At 40.3% G+C, this 19,921-nt stretch overlaps 1 protein-coding gene and 1 long non-coding RNA gene across 2 annotated transcripts in view; one reads left to right on the forward strand and one right to left on the reverse strand.

The window, feature by feature from the left end:
• Positions 1 to 3,058: 3,058 nt before the first annotated feature.
• Positions 3,059 to 19,921, reverse strand: part of LOC134735476 (uncharacterized) — a 79,132-nt gene continuing 62,269 nt past the window's right edge. Inside the window, exon 4 of the long non-coding RNA XR_010118636.1 lies at positions 3,059 to 3,728. This is a non-coding gene — a long non-coding RNA (uncharacterized lncRNA). The remainder of the gene's footprint in view (positions 3,729 to 19,921) is intronic.
• CASR (calcium sensing receptor) overlaps positions 16,091 to 19,921 on the forward strand; it is a 107,728-nt gene continuing 103,897 nt past the window's right edge. The window contains exon 1 of the mRNA XM_055259357.2: positions 16,091 to 16,294. The gene's annotated coding sequence lies outside the window, so the exon portion shown is untranslated. The remainder of the gene's footprint in view (positions 16,295 to 19,921) is intronic.

The following is a 19,921-nucleotide window of genomic DNA, read 5'->3' on the forward strand; positions in this document are numbered from 1 at the left end:
ACAAAAGTAACCATTTTAAAGGAAAGGTAACATGTGGAAGAAGAAAAGAGAAGAAGAGGGATCCCTGCTTCTGGTGAGCAAAGGCAGCCACCTGAACCTCTATAGCCCTTCGTATTTATTGGGTAGAAAGAGTAGGGAGGAGGAGATAATGATTGATCAGCTGCTTAATTGATCATAGGTTCGCATTATTGCTAACAGGCTTCAGATGTGCCTAATCACAAGAAACACTTGTGCCTGGGGCGTGACTGCCCTCAGCATTCCTTCTGGGAGACAGACACAGTTTGTCAGTTTTCCAACATCCTGCTTTCATGAGAACAGTTTGCTGTTTACTCATACAGCCTCCAGTGGTATACTGAGTTGATCACAACCCTCACTCTTTTGGCCTGCAACATCTCTCCCTTTTTGTTTTTGAATTAATTGAGAAAGGATTGCAAAATGTGCAACAGTACACCAAAAAAGCAATCCTTTAGCTTTCAATTTGCACTGTACAGGTGGGTCTATTAGATGCCATGGGTTGTGAAAGATAAATTTCCCATGTAGTTGCACTTCCAAATCCCTGATTCCCTTGTTTCTCCTTTGGTGGAGAAGGGTACAATTTTCAGGGAATAAGCAACAGTTGAGCAATATATTCTCCCTGGTTCAAAAACCCAAAGATCTTGTGACATTACCACCACTTAAATTTCTCCTTCATAATCTGAATCAACAGCTCCTGGGACTAGAGTAATGCCCTGTAAGTTAAGATGACTTTTACCCAAAACTAATTCCATGTATCCTGTTTTTCTACACTTATAACACTTAGCATTTCTGCAACCACAAAAGAAGATGGTACAAGCCAATTTTCATCCTCTTTCTCCTGTTCACCTTGATAGGTGCTGTAGGTGGGACAAAACAACCTCTCTCAAACCCTGAAATAATAACAAAAAGATGGTACGTACCAAACTCCCACTCCAAACAAAAATGAGAAAAGAAATAATCAAATCCTTCCCCATGTTGCCCTGATTCAAAAACTTCCCATTCTTTGTACCTCTAGGGTACTCACCAGTACCTTTTTAGAGCACTGACCTTATGTTGTTGCCGGCAGACTTTAACCGGGTGTCTCATTCATCTGGTTGGTTTTAGTTTTTTCTGGGCTTTAGTTTCTTCTGCTCCAGCAGACCTTCCTTGTTCAAGTCCCTATAGGATCCTATCTGTCCCTATCTGTCCCTGTCTGTCCCTGCAAGTCTCTGCTAGTCTTTGCTGGTCTTTATCTATCCCCTATCTCTCTCTGTCTGTCCCTATGGTCCCTGTTAGTTCCTGTTAGTTCCTGTAAGTTCCTGCAAGTCCCTGTCTTTCCCTACCTATCTCTATTTGTCTCTATTTAACTCTATTTATTTCTATTTATCCCTACTTATCTCTATTTGTCCCTTCAGGCCTCCTCAGTTCCCTTCAGGTCTCTTCAGGTCTCTGTTTGTCCCTGATAGTCCCTGTTCGGGCACCACTTGTGTCTGACTGCCACGGTTACTACTTGAGACCATCATTACGAGACTGAACGAAGGATGGGGACAAATGTAGAAATGAAAACTTCAGACAAAAGCAACTATTTTAAAGGAAGCATAACCAGGGAAGAAGAAGAGGGCTCCCTGCTTCTAGTGAGCAAGAGCAGCAGCAGCCCTGAACTTCTACAGCCCTCCATATTTATTGGGTAGAAAGAGTAGGGAGGAGGAGATAATGATTGATCAGCTGCTTAATTGATCACAGGTTCACATTATTGCTAACTGGCTTCAGATGTGCCTAATCACAAGAAACACTTGTGCCTGGGTCGTGACTGCCCTCAGCATTCCTTCTGGGTGGCAGACGCAGTTTGTCGGTTTTCCAACATCCTGCTTTCATGAGAACAGTTTGCTGTTTATTCATACAGCCTCCAGTGGTATACTGAGTTGATCACGATCCTCACTCGTTCAGCCTGCAACAGTTCAATTGAGTGTTCTTGCAAGGAGGATGATCAGTGGAGGCTTCCATTTTGCCATTTGCTCCTCCTCCCCAGAAGTCAAGTTCGTGATTAAATTTTGATTATTTATATTTTTCTATTGATTTTTCCACTTTACATTGCCAAATATATTAACATAATGAATTTTATTTCTTCTATTAATATAATTATGTGTACTTTTTTGTTTCTAGTGACATTTGTGACTTATCTCTTTTTGTGTTTTTTGACTTGGCAAAATTTTTCCATTTTATTGTTTTCTTGGAAGAATATTAGCTGTTTATTGAAGCACTGGATTTTTTATATGTTTTTATTTTATTAATTTCAGTCTTTAACTTCTATTGATTTCTGTCTTCTACGTTTTTAGGCTGATGTATTGTTCTTTTTTTGACTTAAATATTTACTAACTTTATGTAGTACTTATTTTTTTCCAAAGAGTAAATTTAAGACTACAAATTTTTCTTTGAATAATGCTTTGGCTAAATTCAACAGGTTTTTATATGTGCTTAGTGCTAGATCATCTATAATGTCAATTTGATTTCTTCTTCTTTAACATAGGAATTATTTAGAATACTTTTTGTTAACATTCAAGTATAGAGATTTTAAATTGCGGTGTGCACATACTTATAATTAGTTATTGTAATTAGAATAATTAAATAATTTTTAAAATGTGGCTTTGATGAGGTCTACTTTGGAGAATGTGTTGTTTTCTATGTAGTCTAATACATGGACAATTTATTTATTTATTTATTTTTATTATACCTTAAGTTTTAGGGTACATGTGCACAATGTGCAGGTTTGTTACATATGTATACATGTGCCATATTGGTGTGCTGCACCCATTAACTCGTCATTTAACATTAGGTATATCTCCTAATGCTATCCCTTCCCCCTTCCCCCATCCCACAACAGGCTCCAGTGTGTGATGTTCCCCTTCCTGTGTCCATGTGTTCTCATTGTTCAATTCCCACCTATGAGTGAGAACATGCGGTGTTTGTTTTTTTTGTAATACATGGACAATTTAAAAAATACATTCTAGAGGTGATCAAAAAAGAACTTGTGCACATCTGTGTGAAGAGATCACCAAACAGGCTTGTGTGAGCAATAAAGCTTTTTAATCACCTGGGTGCAGGTGGGCTGAGTCCGAAAAGAGAGTCAGCAAAGGGAGATAGGGGTGGGGCAGTTTTACAGGATTTGGTTAGATAATGGAAAATTACAGTCAAAGGGGTTGTTCTCTGGTGGGCAGGGGCAGGAGTCACAAGGTGTTCAGTGGGAGAGCTTCTGAGCCAGGAGAAGGAATTTCACAAGGTGATGTCATCAGTTAAGGCAGGAACCAGCCATTTTCACTTCTTTTATGATTCTACAGTTGCTTCAGGTCATCTGGATGTATACATGCAGGTCACAGGGGATATGATGTCTTAGCTTGGGCTCAGAGGCTGACAGAACTGTTCTATGTTGAATACAGTGTTGTACATATGTGTGAATGTTTCATCAGTCTTAATTGTGTTGTTCGTGTATTCTATGTTCTTATTCATTTTTTATCTACCCAATCTTTGAATTTCTTTAAAAAGATGTCTTAATTCCCCTTTTATGAATGTTAATCTGATAATTATCTTTGCTCTTCCAATAAATTTTCTATGTTTCAAGATAATTTTTGGTATATTATCTGTGTGCTTTTTGCCCTTGGTAATGTCTTCTTTCCCCGTTTTTCTTCCTCCATTCAAACCAGACCTTAGATTTTTCATGCCTCAAGGGAGGAAAACTGCTACAGAAAAGAAAACAGAAGAAAATAAAATTCAATGTTAGAGTTGAATGCTTTTGAGTTGTACATGCCTACATTTCACAAACCTAACTTATGATGTATTACAGTCCCTAAGCTATGTAATAGATTTGCAAGAATTATGATGTTTGAATAGCTAGTTTTTACTATCTCAGACTAAATGCAGGTATACTTTGGAGATATTGCAGGTTTAGTTCCAGACCACCCCAATAAAGTGAATATCTCAGTAAAGTGAGTTACATGAATTTTTGTTTCCCAACGCATACAAAAGTTATGTTTACATTAAACAGTAATCTATTTTGTGTGCAATATATTATGCCTAAAACATATACATACCTTAATTTTAAAATACTTTATTGCTAAAAAATTCTAATGATCACCTGAGCCTTCAGTGAGTCGTTTTCTTTTTGCTGGTGGAGAGTCTTGCCTGCTGTTAACGGCTGCTGACTGACCAATGAGGTTGTTGCTGAAGGTTGAAGTGGCTGTGACAATTTCTTAAAGTAAGACAGCAATGAAGTTCATCATATAGATGGGATCTTTCACAAAAGGCTCCTCTGTAACATGTGATGCTATTTGATAGCATTTTACCCACAGTAGAACTTATGTCAGAACTAGAATCAATACTCTCAAACCCAGCTACTGCTTTTTCAACTAAGTTCATATAATATTCTAAATCCTTTGCTGTCATTTGAACAATCTTCACAGCATCTTTGCCAGAATTAGATTTCATCTCAAGAAACCACTTTCTTTGCTCATCCATAAAAAGCAACACCTCATCTGTTCAAGTTTTATTATGAGATTTCAGCAATTTCATCACGTGTTCAGGCTTCACTTCTAATTCTAGCTTTCTTGCTATATCTACCACATCTGCAGATACTCCCTCTACTGAAGTCTTGAAGGCCTCAAAGTCATCTATGAGGGTTGGAATCAACTTCTTCTAAACTCCTCTTATTGTTGATATTTTGACCTCCTCCCATGACATCTAAAATGGTGAATCTTTTCCAGAAAATTTTCAATTTACTTTGCCCACATCCATCAGAGAAACCACCATCAACAGCAGCTACAGCCTTACAAAATGTATTTTTTAAATAATAAGACTTTAAAATTACTCTTGATCTATGAACTGCAGAATGGATGTTTAGTGGGCATGAAAACAATATTCATCTCCTTGAACATCTCCATCAGAGCTCTTGGGTGACTAGGTGCATTGTCAATGAGCAGCAATGTTTTGAAAGGAATCCTTTTTTCTGAGCAGTAGGTCTCAACAGTGGACTTAAAATATTTATTAATCCATGCTGTGAACAAATGTACTGTCATCCAGCCTTTCTTGTTCAATTTATAGGGCACAGGTAGCATAGATATAACATAATTCTTAAGATCCCTAGGATTTTTGGAATGGTAAATGAGCATGGGTTTCCACTTAATGTCACCAGCTGCATTAGCCCCTAACAAAAGTCAGTCTGTCCTTCACATCTTTGAAGCTAGACACTGACTTCTCTCTAGTTATGAGAGTCCCAGATGAAATCTTCTTCCAACATATGACTATTTCATCTACACTGAAAATCTATTTAGTGTGGCCACTTTATCAATTATCTTAGCTGGATAATTTGTTGTAGCTTCTCTATTACCACTTTCCGGTTGCACTAATATATTATGAAGACAGCTTCTTTACTTAAACCTCATGAACCAAGCTCCTAGCTTCAAAATGTTCTCCTGCAGCTTACTTACCTTTCTCAGCCTTCATAGAATTAAAGAGAGTTAGGGCCTTGCTCTGGATTAGATTTAGGCTTAAGGTAATGTTGTGGTTGGTTTGATTTATGCAAACCACTAAAACTTTCTCCATATCAGCAATAAGGCTGTTTCACTTTCTTATCATTCATATGTTTACCAGAGTAGCACTTTTAATTTCCTTCAAGAACTTTTCCTTTGCATTCCCAGTTTAGCTAATGGGTGCTAGAGCCCTAATTCCAGCCTGTCCTGGCTTTTGACATGGCTTCCTCACTAAGCTTCATCATTTCTAGCTTTTGATTTCAAATGAGAGACGTGTGGCTTTTCCTTTCACTTGAGCACTTGGAGGCCATAGCAGGTTTATTATTTGGTTTAATTTCAATATTTTTGTGTCTCAGGGAATAAGAAGGGCAGATGGAGAGACAGGGAAAGGATGAGTTGGAGGAGCAGTCAGAACACACATAACATTTATCACTTAAGTTTGCCATCTTATGTGGGCAAGATTTATGGCACTCCCCCGAAATTTACAATCATAACATCAAAGACCACTGATCACAGATTAGCGTAACAGATATAATAATAATTAAAAAGTTTGAAATACTGTGTGAATTGCCAAAATGTGACATAAAAACATGAAGTGGGCACATGCTCAATAAAGTGAACCACAGTGGTCAGGACTCAAAGTGATTTCAATGAACTGGAGTGCTAGGATAGCCAGCTAAGATACCAGCAGGTTCAAGCTGGGTACAGTGATGCATACCTGTAGTTGCAGCTACTGTGGAGGTTGAGGCAGGATGATCGCTGGAGCCAAGGAGTTTACACAACGATAGCACCTATGAATAGCCACTGCACTCCAGCCAGGACAACTTAGCAAGACCCTATCTCTAAAACAAACAAACCAAAATCCCACAAAATTTAGCAGGAACCAATTCAAGTTTTATAGGGCCTGAAGCCTATAGATTTTGAAATCCCCTCTTTAACAACAACAACAAAATATAACATTATGAATAACAAAAAAAATCAAGTACAAAAGTAAATATTTATTAGCATGGGAAAGAAATCACCACAGTCTTAGGGTTATGTCCCTTTATTCAGAAAAGCTTACTTTAAAATATTTCTTGATTATAATCTAGTTTTTACTCCCCACCTAAAACACTCTACAAGTCCCAGAATCTCTCAGCATTCACAGAGGCCATATGAATGAAAGACCCCAAAGCTTAAGCTTTATTAGCTTCAGAGTATAACTACCTCTGGCAAAAGTTCTACATTTATGTTAAAGTAATTAAATTTTATTTTTAAAATAGAGGATGAAGAGAACCTGACTTTGAGACACTTGTGTTAAAAAAAAAATCAGGGGAGTTTTCTTCAATCACAATCTTCCCGTACATTAATATTATGACAATAAATAAAAGTGGGCCAGCTTAGGCAAGGGATATTCTAACTTCAACATACGCATTAGCCAAATCACTTCTGGGAGTTCAAATTGAAAAAGAAACATTGGCAAAGCAGAGCCATGTACTAAGGGAAGTAGATAATATGACAAGAGAGGTTCTTGCCATATGAGGAAAGGACTACTGAAAGAACTGAAGTGTTTGGCTTTGGGAAGTAAATGCTGCTGGGAGAGAGCTGATGAGCAGCCGTGTGCCACTTCAAATTACACTACAAGGTTTCAGTAACCACACTGTATGATACTGGTACAAAACAGACACATAGACCAGTGGAACAGAATAGAGAACACAGAAATAAGACCACATACCTACAACCATCTGAACTTTGACAAACCTGACAAAAACAATAAGGAAAGGATTCCCTATTTAATAAATGGTGCTGAGAGAACTGGCTAGACAGATGCAGAAAATTGAAACTGGACCCCTTCCTTACACCTTATACAAAAATTAACTCAAGATGGATTAAATATCTAAATGTAAAACCCCAAAATATCAAAACCCTAGAACAAAATCTAGGCAATACATTCAAGACATAGGCACAGGCAAAGATTTCATGACAAAAATGTCAAAAGCAATTGCAACAAAAGCAAAAACTGACAAATGGGATCTAATTAAACTAAAGAGCTTCTGCACAGCAAAAGAAACTATCAACAGAGTGAACAGACAACCTACAGAATATGAGAAAACTTTTGCAATCTATCCATCTGACAAAGGTCTGATATCCAGAATCTACAAAGAACTTAAATTTACAAGAAAAAAAAAACATTAAAAAGTGGGCAAAGGATGTGAACAGACACTTCTCAAAAGAAGACATACATGCGGCCAACAAACATGAAAAAAAGCTCAACATCACTATCATTAGAGAAATGCCAATCAAAACCACAATGAGATACCGTCTCACACCAGTCAGAAAGGTGATTATTAAAAGTCAAAAGACAATAGATGCTGGAGAAGTTGCGGAGAAAAAGGAACACTTTTACACTGTTGGTGGGGGTGTAAATTAGTTCAACCATTGTGGAAGACAGTGTGGCAATTCCTCAAAGATCGAGAGGCAGAAATATCATTTAACCCAGCAATCCCATTACTGGGTATATACCCAAAGAAATATAAATTATTCTGTTATAAAGATACATGTATGCATATGTTCATTGCAGCACTATTTACAATAGCAAAGACATGGAATCAACCTAAATGCCCATCAATGATAGACTGGATAGAGAAAATGTGGTAGATATACACCACGGAATATTATGCAGCCATAAAAAGGAAAAGGATCATCTCCTTTGCAGGAACCTGGATGGAGTTGGAAGCCCGTATCCTCAGCAAACTAATGCAGGAACAGAAAACCAAACACTGCACGTTCTCACTTATAAGTGGGAGCTGAATGATGAGAGCGCATGGACACATGGGGTGGCAGGAACAACAGGGTTGGGTGGGAGGAGGGGGAGCATCAAGAAGAACAGCTAATGGATGCTGGGCTTAATACTTTGGTGATGGCATGAGCTGTGCAGCAAAGCACCATGTTACATGTTTACTTATGTAACAAACCCGCACATCCTGCACATGTACCCTTAACTTAAAATAAAAGTTGAAGGAAAAAAAAGAAGACTTACTCCTATTCTTCTAGAGAAAGAAAGAGTGAGAGTTGCAAGCAGCCGATTTCAACCCAAGGTAAGTCATTTCAATTCAATAAGTATTTATGATGTCTAGTATTTGCCAGAAATGTTTTCCGGCACTGGAGATAAAGCAGTGACCAAAATGGACAAAAGTTCTCCTCTCATCGAGTTTACATTAATGTAAGAGAGACAAACAATAATACATAAATATATAGTATGTCAAGTGTTGAGGTGATGATGTACCGTAAGAAGAAAAACACAGCAAAGTACCAGCAACAGTGAATTGAGAATAAAATTTTTTAAAGATGCCAAATAAAATTGCATCAAAAAGCATCAAATATCTAAGAATAAATCCAGCAAAATATGTGCAAGACTTCTACACAGAAAATTGTATAAAGCATTAATGAGAGAAATTGAAGAATACTTAAATAAATAGAAGGCTATACTGTGTTCGCAGATTGGAACTCAAAATATTATCAGGATGTCCATTTTCTCCAAAATCGACCTATAGATTCAATGTAATTCCCCCAAATTAAGGGGTGTGTGTGTGTGTGTGTGTGTGTGTGTGTGTGTGTGTTGATCAGATGATTCTAAAAATGTATATGAAAGTAAATGGCCATGGAGAGGCAAGGTGATCTTAAAGAAGAATAAAGTTAGAGAACTTATTGTACCAGATTTCAAGACTCATCATAAAGCCACAATAAATAAGACAGTGTGATATTTTGGCAAAAGAACAGACAAATAGGCTGATGGGATACAATAAAGAGTAAAGAAACAGACCCACACGTATGCTGGTACTTTATTTATGACAAGGGTGACACAGAGCAGTAGAGAAAGGTGGATATTTTTAATAAATGGTGCCGAGTCAATTGGATATTCATTGGGAAAAAATGAAACTTCACCCATACAAAAATCAATTCCAGGTGGATTTTAGATCTTAATGTAAAAGGCAAAATAATAAGGCTTTTAAAAGATAACATTGGAGAATATATTCGTGACTTGATGTAGGCAAAGTTTTCTTAAGCAGGACTAAAACACACTAACCATCAAGAAAAAGATGAATAAATTGGACTACACTAAAAATAAGAACTTCTATTCATGAAAAGGCACTATTAAGAGAGTAAAAAGGCAAATCACAGAAATGGAAATGATGTTTGCAATATCTATAGTCTTAGTAATTAAAGGGTAAATTTTAAATGTTTTCACCACAAAAAATGTTAAGTTACCTGAGATGATGAATATATTAACTAGCTGACTTAATTATACACATTGTATTAGTAAATTATAAAATCACTTTGTACCCCATAAATTTATATAATTATAAATTGGCAATTTACAATAAAAAATCTATACTTCACAAATAACCTATACCTAAAATATAAAAGGGACACTTACATATTAGTTTTTTAAAAGATAAATAACCTAATTTTTTTAAAGGAAGGAGAGAAGGAAAGACAGGCTTTTCATTGAAGAGACTATCCAAATAGTCAATAAACATTGAAAAAGGTATTCAGCTTCACTAATCATCAAGGAAACACAAATTAAAACTGCAATGAGATACCACTTTACACCAGCCAGAGTTATAAATAATCTCTTTTTTTTGTTGTTGCTTTTGTGTTTTTGTTTTTTTGTTTTTTTTGTTTGTTTGTTTTTGTTTTTTGACGGAGTTTCACTCTTGTTGCCCAGGCTGGAGTGCAGCAATGGCACGATCTCGGCTCACCACAACCTCCGCCTCCTGAGTTCAGGCAATTCTCCTGCCTCAGCCTCCTGAGTAGCTATGATTACAGGCATGCACCACCACACCTGGCTGATTTTTTTGTATTTTTAGTAGAGACGGAGTTTCTCCGTGTTGGTCAGGCTAGTCTTGAACTCCTGACCTCAGGTGATCCATCCACCTCAGCCTCCCAAAGTGCTGGGATTACAGGCGTGAGCCACTGCACCTGGCCATAAATAATCATTTTTTAAAAGATTATACCAAGTGTTGGTAAGGAAATGGATACATAAGAACTCTCCTTTGCCACTGGTGGAAATGTAAATGAGTATGACCACTTTGGAAAATTCTTTGGTAACATCCTCTAAAGCTAAACATACATACCTTTTGACCCAGTAATTCTACTGCCATATATTGCTCAACAGAAATGCAAGCACAGGAACACCAAGAAGTAGCTACAAGAATGTTGATAGCAGCATTGTTCATAATAGCTTAAAACTGGAAGCAAACTTGAATGTCCATCAAGAGTAAGATGGTTCAATAAATTGTGATAGTCATATAACAGAATATTATATAGCAATGAAAAGGAAAAAACTACTGCAAAATATGGTTGAATCTCACAAACATTGTTGAAAGAAGCCAGACCAAATGAGTATTTAATAAATAGTTCTATTAATACAAATATAAATGATATATAGTGTTATAAATCAGGTTAGTGGTTACTCTGTGGGTTTTACAGAATGAAAAAGGGTATGGAGGGTTTCTATAGTGCTATTCAAGTTGTACAGTTTCTAAATGTGTGCTATATTTCAATAAAATAAGTAAATTAAAACAAAACAGAAAATAGGCTGGCACCTGAGTTTCTTAGAGTAATCCAAGACGAGTTAGGGCTGTGGGTGAAAGATTGAGAAAACGCTACACTAATGAGACAAGAGACTGGGAATCCAGGAGGAAAGACAGTCAAGGAGAAATTCATAGCAGCTGGATTGCCTGAATGTTTTTAAAGAACAGAGTATTTAATGTTCACTTTAAAATTGTGTTCTATTATGCCTGTAATCCCAGCACTTTGGGAGGCTGAGGCGGGTGGATCACGAGGTCAGGAGATCGAGACCATCCTGGCTAACACGGTGAAACCCCGTCTCTATTAAAAATACAAAACTTTAGCTGGGCATGGTGGCGGGCACCTGTAGTCCCAGCTACTCGGGAGGCTAAGGCAGGAGAATGGCATGAACCTGGGAGGCAGAGCTTGCAGTGAGCCAAGATCACGCCACTGCACTCCAGCCTGGGCAACAGAGCAAGACTCCATCTCAAAAAAAAAAATACAAAAAAATAGCCGGGCATGGTGGTGCGTGCCTGTAATTCCAGTTACTCAGGAGGCTGAGGCAGGATAATAGCTTGAACCCAGGAGGTGGAGGTTGCAGTGAGCCAAGATTGTGCCACTGCACTCCAGCCTGGGCCACAGAGTGAGACTCCGTCTAAAAAAAATAACAAAACAAAATTTAAAAATTAAATAAAATTGTTTTCGATGCTACAATTTGCTCTAACCACTCTGTGACTCCATCTCCACCACCAATTTTATTGTTCTCAAGCCATCAGTAAAGTTTACAACACCCCAAAAAAGCAGGGTAAGGAAATAGTGATGGAGTAAGATGAAAGAGGGGCTATGTCATTTATGAGATAGGAAAGCCAAAGGAATACCTCTCTGAATAGAGAGCAAAAGAAGGGAGGGATCACAAGGTCAGGAGTTCGAGACCAGCCTGACCTACATGGTGAAACCCCATCTCTACTAAAAATACAAAAATTAGCCAGGCATGGTGGCACGCACCTGTAATCCCAGCTACTCAGGAGGCTGAGGCAGGAGACTCGCTTGAACCCGGGAGTCAGAGGTTGCAGTGAGCTGAGATTGTGCCACCGCACTCCAGCATGGGTGACAGAGCAAGACTCAGTCTCCAAAAAAAAAAAAAGGAGGGAGAAGAGAGCTCCAGACTGAGAGAAGGAAATGTAAAGTCCAACACAGGGTATGCTGGGCACATCCAAAGACCAGCAAGGAAACCAGTGTGTGTGAAGCCAAGGAAGCTGGTAGAGAGATCAGAGACGTAGCCAGGACCCACATGATGCTGGCCTTAATGGGCCATGAATTTTACTGAATTTCACTCTGAGACAGGAATCCATTACAGACATGGTTTTCAGCAGGGAAATGACCGAATCCAATTTTATTTTTAAATGTGTCATTGCAGTTGCTTTGGGAAGAACAGCCTGTAGGAAGGCAAGGTCAATGCAGGAAAACCAGATAGGAGGTCTTCTAAGAGAAAGATGATGCCAGCTTCGATAGGTCTGGTAGTGGTGGAGGTAGGAAAAAGAGGTTGAGTCTGGATGTATTTTGAAAGTCAATCCATCAGGATTTGTAGATGGGTTGGAGATCGTGAGTGAAGAAAAGAGAGGCATCAGAGGTATCTCAGGAAAGAATTTCCTAATCCAATTGAACAAGCTTCCCCTGATGTAGCTCCTCCATTGGAAGCATTTAGTCCTTCCACTGGACTGTCTGAATGGTCTTTTCCCTCCAGCTTATCTGCCAAATAGGTTCCCAAGTGGCTTTCTGTTCTTAGCAGTCAGGGGCCCAGGTGATGTCTACACACCAAATATTCTTGAACCATAAGGCAATCAGATTATGGTTTTGTACATTACGGATATTCAGACTTTATGGTTTCAAAATAAATTTCCTATAGCAAAGATACTTTTTAACTGCTGGGGACCCTATAAACCCTTTTTTCCCCACGCATCCATTTTAATACTGGCCCAAAGGGTTCAAAAAATAGCAAGGGGAGCTGCCTTAGGGGAAACAGAGGCCACACGATATGGAATTTGGGGATGGGAAATGCTGGAACATGAAAGGAAGGAGAAACAGCCCCATCATCTTGGCCCTCAGGGATGTTAGGAATAAAGGGTACACTAGAAGAAGGTGTGGTGTAAGGGAGTAAATGATTGAAGTGTAAACCTCCCAAATGTGTCTCTTTCAAAAGTTACCTTAGAAAGAATCTGCTAGTGCTCTGTTAATTATACCATGATCACAGAGGTGCTGCTATTGTTCTGAGCTTACGTGGAACTCTTCTTTGGGATCTGTCCAAAAGGAGTGAATGTAACTTGCTCCAAAATCTGTGTTTCTAGAGGTTAGATTTCTGAGAAGCCCTGCTGTCAAGAATCCCAGATTCTCTTGGTTGGCAGGAACTTTAAAGCTTCTAGCCATAGCATTTGAGCTCCCAAGGCTGTACTTCAGCATCTTCCCAGGCAGCCCTGATTCATTGTGGACTGAAACCTGCTTTCATTCCTTCTATCCACTGGTCATAATAGAGTATGGGCTTGTATTTCCCAAATTTAAATATCACTGGTCCTATTAGTTCTTTTAGATCTTTCTTTCAAGTTGCTCATTTTTCCCACATAAGAAAATTTACCTTAAATGGAAACCACATCACTTTGTCAGTGGAAAACTATGTCAATTGGAACTTAATTGCATAAGGAATAATAACAGATGGAAGAGAAAGCGATGATATTAAATTCTACTTAGGAGCTGTTGCCTAGCAAAGGTTCTGAGCGAGAGGCAAACTCTCTCTTTGTTAAAACAGGAGATTAGCAAGTGTTATAGAGGGGTGCGAAGACAAATACCACAAAAATGATACTCCTTCCTTGACATAATCCATAGGAACAAAAGAAGTAAAAAGGGCATATCTTTTTTCACCTTGTGATCCACTGTTATCTAATTTTATTGTCTGTGTACCACCCAATACCAAGCTTCCAATCTCTACTGGAAGATGCACACACTGGGACACACTGGTAAAGTGATCAAGCACCCGGACTGTAAGTCAAGCTGATCAGGTTCAGCTCTTGGCTCTGCCAACTCCTAGCTGCACAACCCTAAATACCTGAAACTATATGCATCCGTTTCTTCATCTTTAAAATGGAAGCAATAATAGATCTTCAGAGTAATACTTTCTTAAAGATAGTGCCCAAATTTGGACATTATGCCCAGGTGTAATCTGACCAGTGAAGAGTATCAGTTCAGCCTAAGATTGCAGCCTCATTCAGGTTTTGAACTGAACTCATTCAGCCTTTGGGTGTTCACAAGGCTGTGCTTGTAGCCAACTAAAACAAAATCTAAGGTATTTTGATATGCACCACTACTGAGCCACATCCTCCATTACTTGTATTGCTGGGTGTTTCGGCCTGAGGGAGGACTTCACATTTATTCCTAATAACTAGATTTTCCCCCTTCACTGGTGCTTTAGCATTTGCTCAGCTCCTTCTCCTACCCTGTATTTGAGGGAAAGGAAGCCAAATGGGCAGAATTGGGCCATAATGAGGATGTGTTTGACATGCTGGATTTGAGTCTGTGTTCCATTGAAGAAAAGAAATGGAAACTTTGTTGAGTATCCATTCTATACTGGGCACTTTCCTTGACTATTTCATTTAACACTCCAAGGACCCCTTGAGGTAGATGTTATTGCCATTTTGCAGAGAAGAAATCTGCATTTTTATTTGAAGTTATTAAACATGGTAAACGACCCAATTTTCTGCTTTTTGCTTAACAGTATTTTGCAAACATTTTATCACGTTACTTCATGTTTTCCTTTTTTTTTTTTTTTTTTTTTTTTTTTGCTTTATAAAGAAATGCATACTCCCTCCTTATTCTAAAAAGAATTTGAAGCACTTCTGTCTTGGTGTTTTATCATTTTAATGGTTGTATAATGTCCCATTAAGTCACCCTAATTTATTCAACCAATTTCCTACTGTTGACAGTTTGGCTCTGTTTGTTTTTTTTGTGGTTTTTAAAATTATTTTCTGTAATAAATGATCCTGCTAAAAAAAAATCTCCGCAAGAATATTATTTTGTTCTGGAAATTTCCCCAAGCGTGGAATACTGCATTAAAGGGGATAATATTTTTGATGTTTCTTTAGAGACTAGCAAATTGCCCACCCAAAGGAGTATGCTTTGAGAATAAAAAGCCAAAAACAAACAAACACATACAAAAAAAACTGGTTTTCTACAAAAGAAATTAATTTTCCACTTATTCATAAAATATTCTAGTGCTATGATGGGTGGCAGGCACCGTGCCAGGGGCTAGGGACAAGGATAAGCAAGGCCAGGTCCGGGCCTCCAAGCAGCGCGCTGCGGAGTCGGGTAGAGTAGACCAAGTCCAACAGGCACCTGGCTGCAGCCAGGGAGGACCGCGCGCCCTTTCGCGCAGGAGAGTGGAAGGAGGGAGCTGTTTGCCAGCACCGAGGTCTTGCGGCATAGGCAACGCTTGACCTGAGTCTTGCAGAATGAGTAAGAGTTTGGGCACGCGATTTGTATTTATCTTTCTGTGAATCTCTGGCCTTATATCAGAAAAAAAACAAAAACAAAAAAATTGTGTCACCCTCGGCACAGAGAACGTTGGTGGCGTCGTAAGCCCCTAAGCCTCTTTCCATCGCCAAGGGGTAGGGGTCGGGGAAGAGGACGGCAGGAACAGGATTTGGGAGCCGGGAACCCCTGGCTCGGCACGGGAGAGGGCAGGAGAGGACCTGAGCGCGGGGCTCGCCGTCTGCTGGGGACCGGAGCCGGCGTGTGGCCCTCGGGGAACCGAAGACACGCCCTCAGCGACCCTGAAGAGTCAGCTAAGCTCTCTGCGGGCTAAGGAGACGGTGAAGAAACCGGGACTAACTGGGGCGGGGGTTAGAGGGCAGCCCGCGAGTAGGCTACGAGGGAAGCTGGGCTCGGCAGTCGGGGACCCCGAGGGGGCAAGCGGGCGTGGAGCAGGAGAGGGGCGGAGCTCCGGGACCGGGGCCGGGGCCGCCGCGGCCGCCCAGAGGGTCTGCTGGGGCTGCAGCGGCCGGACCCGAAGGCGGGCGCCGGGAGCGCAGCAAGCCACGCGCGCCTCTCCAAGACCGTGACCTTGGCATAGGGAGCGGGGTCTGCGCGCCGTCCTAAGATCAGACCCGAGCCCATCCTCGTGGAGACCCACGGCCGAGGGGCCGGAGCTGCGTCTGTACGAGGGAGCCCTGGCCGCGGCGCAGGTAAGACCGGGGAACCCAAGGAGGGCGGGCGGAAAGCGCCCCCGGTGGGGGAGGGGCCATGGCGGGGTCCGGGGGCCAAGGGCTCTGGGCCGAACGAGGGGCACACGCCGGAGCAGCTCCAGCGTGGGAGCACTGGGCGTGAACGTGGGGGAAAGTAGGGACCAGATTACAGGATCAAGGCTTTTCCCGGCTCAGAACTGGATTGTTCGGTGCCCCTAGAAGGGGCAGCGGGCCGCCCACACGAATGAACCGGAGCGCGCACCAAAACGCCTGCTGTTGGTAGTTTCTTGTGCCTCTGCCTTGTTTCTGCCTGTGATATAGTCAGAAAGGACTCGCTTTCCACGTGTTAACAAGGGGACAGGTAGCTTTTACAGAGTGTATGAATATGGAGGGTAGGGCCACAGAGTCAGCTCTGGCCCCGGGGGCCGTCAGTGCCCCCACAGGATTCCTGGTCCAAGCTGCCAGCTGTCTTGGGGACTTTGCTTCAGTGGTATCAAATTAGATTGTCAGTTCCCGGGGCCTGATCACCAGCCTCCATGTGTATTTCCCGGGGAGAAAAAAAAAGGGCATACCAGACTGATGGAGTCTTATCATTATTTTAACATTATAGCTTTCAATAGATAACATGCATATGTTTCTTTTTTTAAGTCAAATAATACAAACATTTATCTTCTAGAGGCAATGCCTGCGCTAGCATGTGTCTATTGCTATCTCCTTTCTACACCCATAGCCTTTCCCACTCTACATGTTCTGTCGCCGTCTTTTGATTCTTTATCCAGAAAATGATGTCACCACCACTGCCCACGTCACTTAATCTCCAGTGTTCCCTCTTGCAACGCCTCTCTTGTCCTCAAATATTTTTCACAAGGTGGTCCTCAGGGTAGGGAGCCCACTAACGAGAAGACATTTCGTTTACTTGCTTCAATTATCCCAGAGATTTGAAGAAAAGGCACATTGGGGAAGAGTCCATGACAAGTTCTAAACACACTTATCTTTCCCCTTAAACTGGATCTTCCAAGTGCAGTTTAGGTAGTCTGTTATTGAAAGAAATAATGCAGGCTGTTTTCTGAAATGCTCTGAATTTCCAGAACTTAACACCACAGTAGTTCCTGTTTCTTAAAACAGAACTTCATCAGTCACACCTTGCTGTTGCTTTTCCCATCTCCACTCCAGGATTCCCTGACTGGCATGCTTAGGATTTTTCCTCTGTAGGAACCTGGGAGAGCGGGTGCTTTATACCTGCCTCCCAGGTGTCCAATGAAGGGGCTGAGGGACAAAGCTTTGTGGTGGACAAGAGGGGAGGGGAAGATGTAGGAGAAGTTGGAGGGGAAGTAGGAAGGAAGAAGCAGGCCAAGACGCTTGAGCAGAGAAGACTCCTCAAGCACAGAGCCCTGTCATTTAGGAACAGTCTCCATATAATTTCTAGCAGACCACACATGCGAGTTACTTCCTGACAACAATCGGCACAGTCAGCTCTGTTCCAAGACTTCTTCTATGCTAGACCAAAACATAGTAAGTGAAAAAAATCAGCAAATCAACCAGTTTTTGTCTCTATGATAAAACAGAGTGGTTGAAATTAAATTAGTTAAAAATTTTCTTTTTTACTGAATTAGCAGATTCTTTAGGAGCTGTGTCCATTGTTTAAAATCACCCAATAGGTACTCCAGTCTCCACATTTTTCCTTTATTTTGTTTATCTTTTCATATTGCATAACCTTGAACTGGATCCCAACCATGTCAGAAAGTTCAGGCTGATTAGAAGCTGCCACTTCTAAGACTTTTTGGTGGGAGAGAGTGGGGAGGAGAAGGTGAGAAAATAATGACTGATGCTTGTGATAGGGTAGGGGTATAATGAAGAGGAAGAAGTTAACTACAAGTCTGAGACTGGTGAGGAGTTGCATATAATTCTTAAGATAACAGGGCAATGAGTAAGAGGTAAAAAAAATCGTTCATCATTTATCATTCAAAGTGTTTATACAGTGCCTGGCTATGTGCCAGTCACTGGGAGCTAACTGGTATATAAAATCAGGTGAGGTCCCTGCTCTCCTGGAGCTTACAGATGCTTTGGGGTGGCAGCTGTTAGGAAAATAAATATTGACTATATGTTATTACAAACGAAGATAAACTGTCTAAAGGAAAGAAACGAAGTTCTTTGAGTGTGTATACACACTGAACTGTGAGACCAGGGAAGGCTTTCTCAAGGAGATGTCCCTTGAGCCAAGATTCAAAGATGGAGAGGAAGGTTGAGGATATATTTGTTGTTGATGTAGGACCAGAATGTATCCATTAGGAATGGTGTTTGACTGCTAGTCATTAAGAAGACTGCCATGTGACAGTTGCTGTACTACATGAGCACATGTGCCAACTTGGCATTTTTGGCACTTTGGGAAAGAATGCTTTGTTATCACAGTATCAATTGCATTGTCTTCAGTTGGTCATGGTTTGCCATTGCTGTATTCTTGCTTTATAATTAAATGTTTCAATTAACTTTATTCTTATCCACTTATTTTATTGTGTACAATAAAATGTGTGCATTGTAGTTCAAATGAGAATCATCCATATTCCCATTAATAAGGTAAATATATATATAACCCTGATACCAAATATGGTTTATACACTGACTGTTCAATGTTATCACTAAATAGATTCTTTAATAGGTGAAAATAGGTGTGGCAGGTGGGCTGTAATATCTTCCTTCCATCCCTAGCCACTGCTCTAATTGGGAGGATGCCAGAATTTTTCAATTATTCTAAAGCTGCATGATCCTTTTCAAAGATTCATATACAGCTCTTTAGTAAAGAAAAAAAATCACCAATTGCACTGAAGCAACATATTTAACATTCAAACAAATATTTTTATTCATTCAACAGTGTTTACAGTAAATCTTGTATATGCCCAGAGCTGTGCTAGACAGTATAATTAAAATTGATTACTAGGACAGAGTCCCAACATTTAAGGAGTTCATAGAAGTCTAAGAGAGGGAGTCATGCGCATCCATGTGCAGGTAGTATTGTGTTCATTACAATGAAAGCATAATCAGGGTACTTTGATGTATAAGGGAAGGGAGTGGTCAATTCTACCAAAGGAGGAAGGGTCAGGGAAAGGTTCTTGGAGGAGGTAACACGTGAGTTGAATCTTGAAAGATGAGGAGTGACACCAGGTAGACAAAAGAAGAAGGTATAATGAGAGACAGATCCATGTGCAAAAACAAGCAACCAACAACTAAACCAGAGGCATGAAACATCATGTCAAGTTCTAGGACCTGCAAGGAGCTGAAGCATAAGGAGCCAAGAGGTAGGGAGGCTAGCAAGGTGGCTAAAGTATGCACAATGGAGTCACAGAAACAAAGGTTTGAGTCGTGGTTCTGCCACTTTCTAGCTGTGGGACCTCAGTTAAGTAATTTAGCCACAGTAATTAATGGTAATAAAGGTAATACTTCCCTCATAGGATTGCTGCAAAGATTCAGATAAGATATGCACAGATTATATACTCAGGAATTGTTGGCTATTCATTATTTATTCTAGGGCAAAGGAAGCCCCTGGAGGGTTTTACATAGAGGAGCGACTGGTGAGCGTTTTTGCAATCTCTCTGGCTGCATGTGGATGCTGAGTTGAACAGGGGTCATTTG

The sequence above is a fragment of the Symphalangus syndactylus genome, chromosome 21 (assembly GCF_028878055.3).
Source record: "Symphalangus syndactylus isolate Jambi chromosome 21, NHGRI_mSymSyn1-v2.1_pri, whole genome shotgun sequence".
Lineage (NCBI taxonomy): Eukaryota > Metazoa > Chordata > Mammalia > Primates > Hylobatidae > Symphalangus > Symphalangus syndactylus.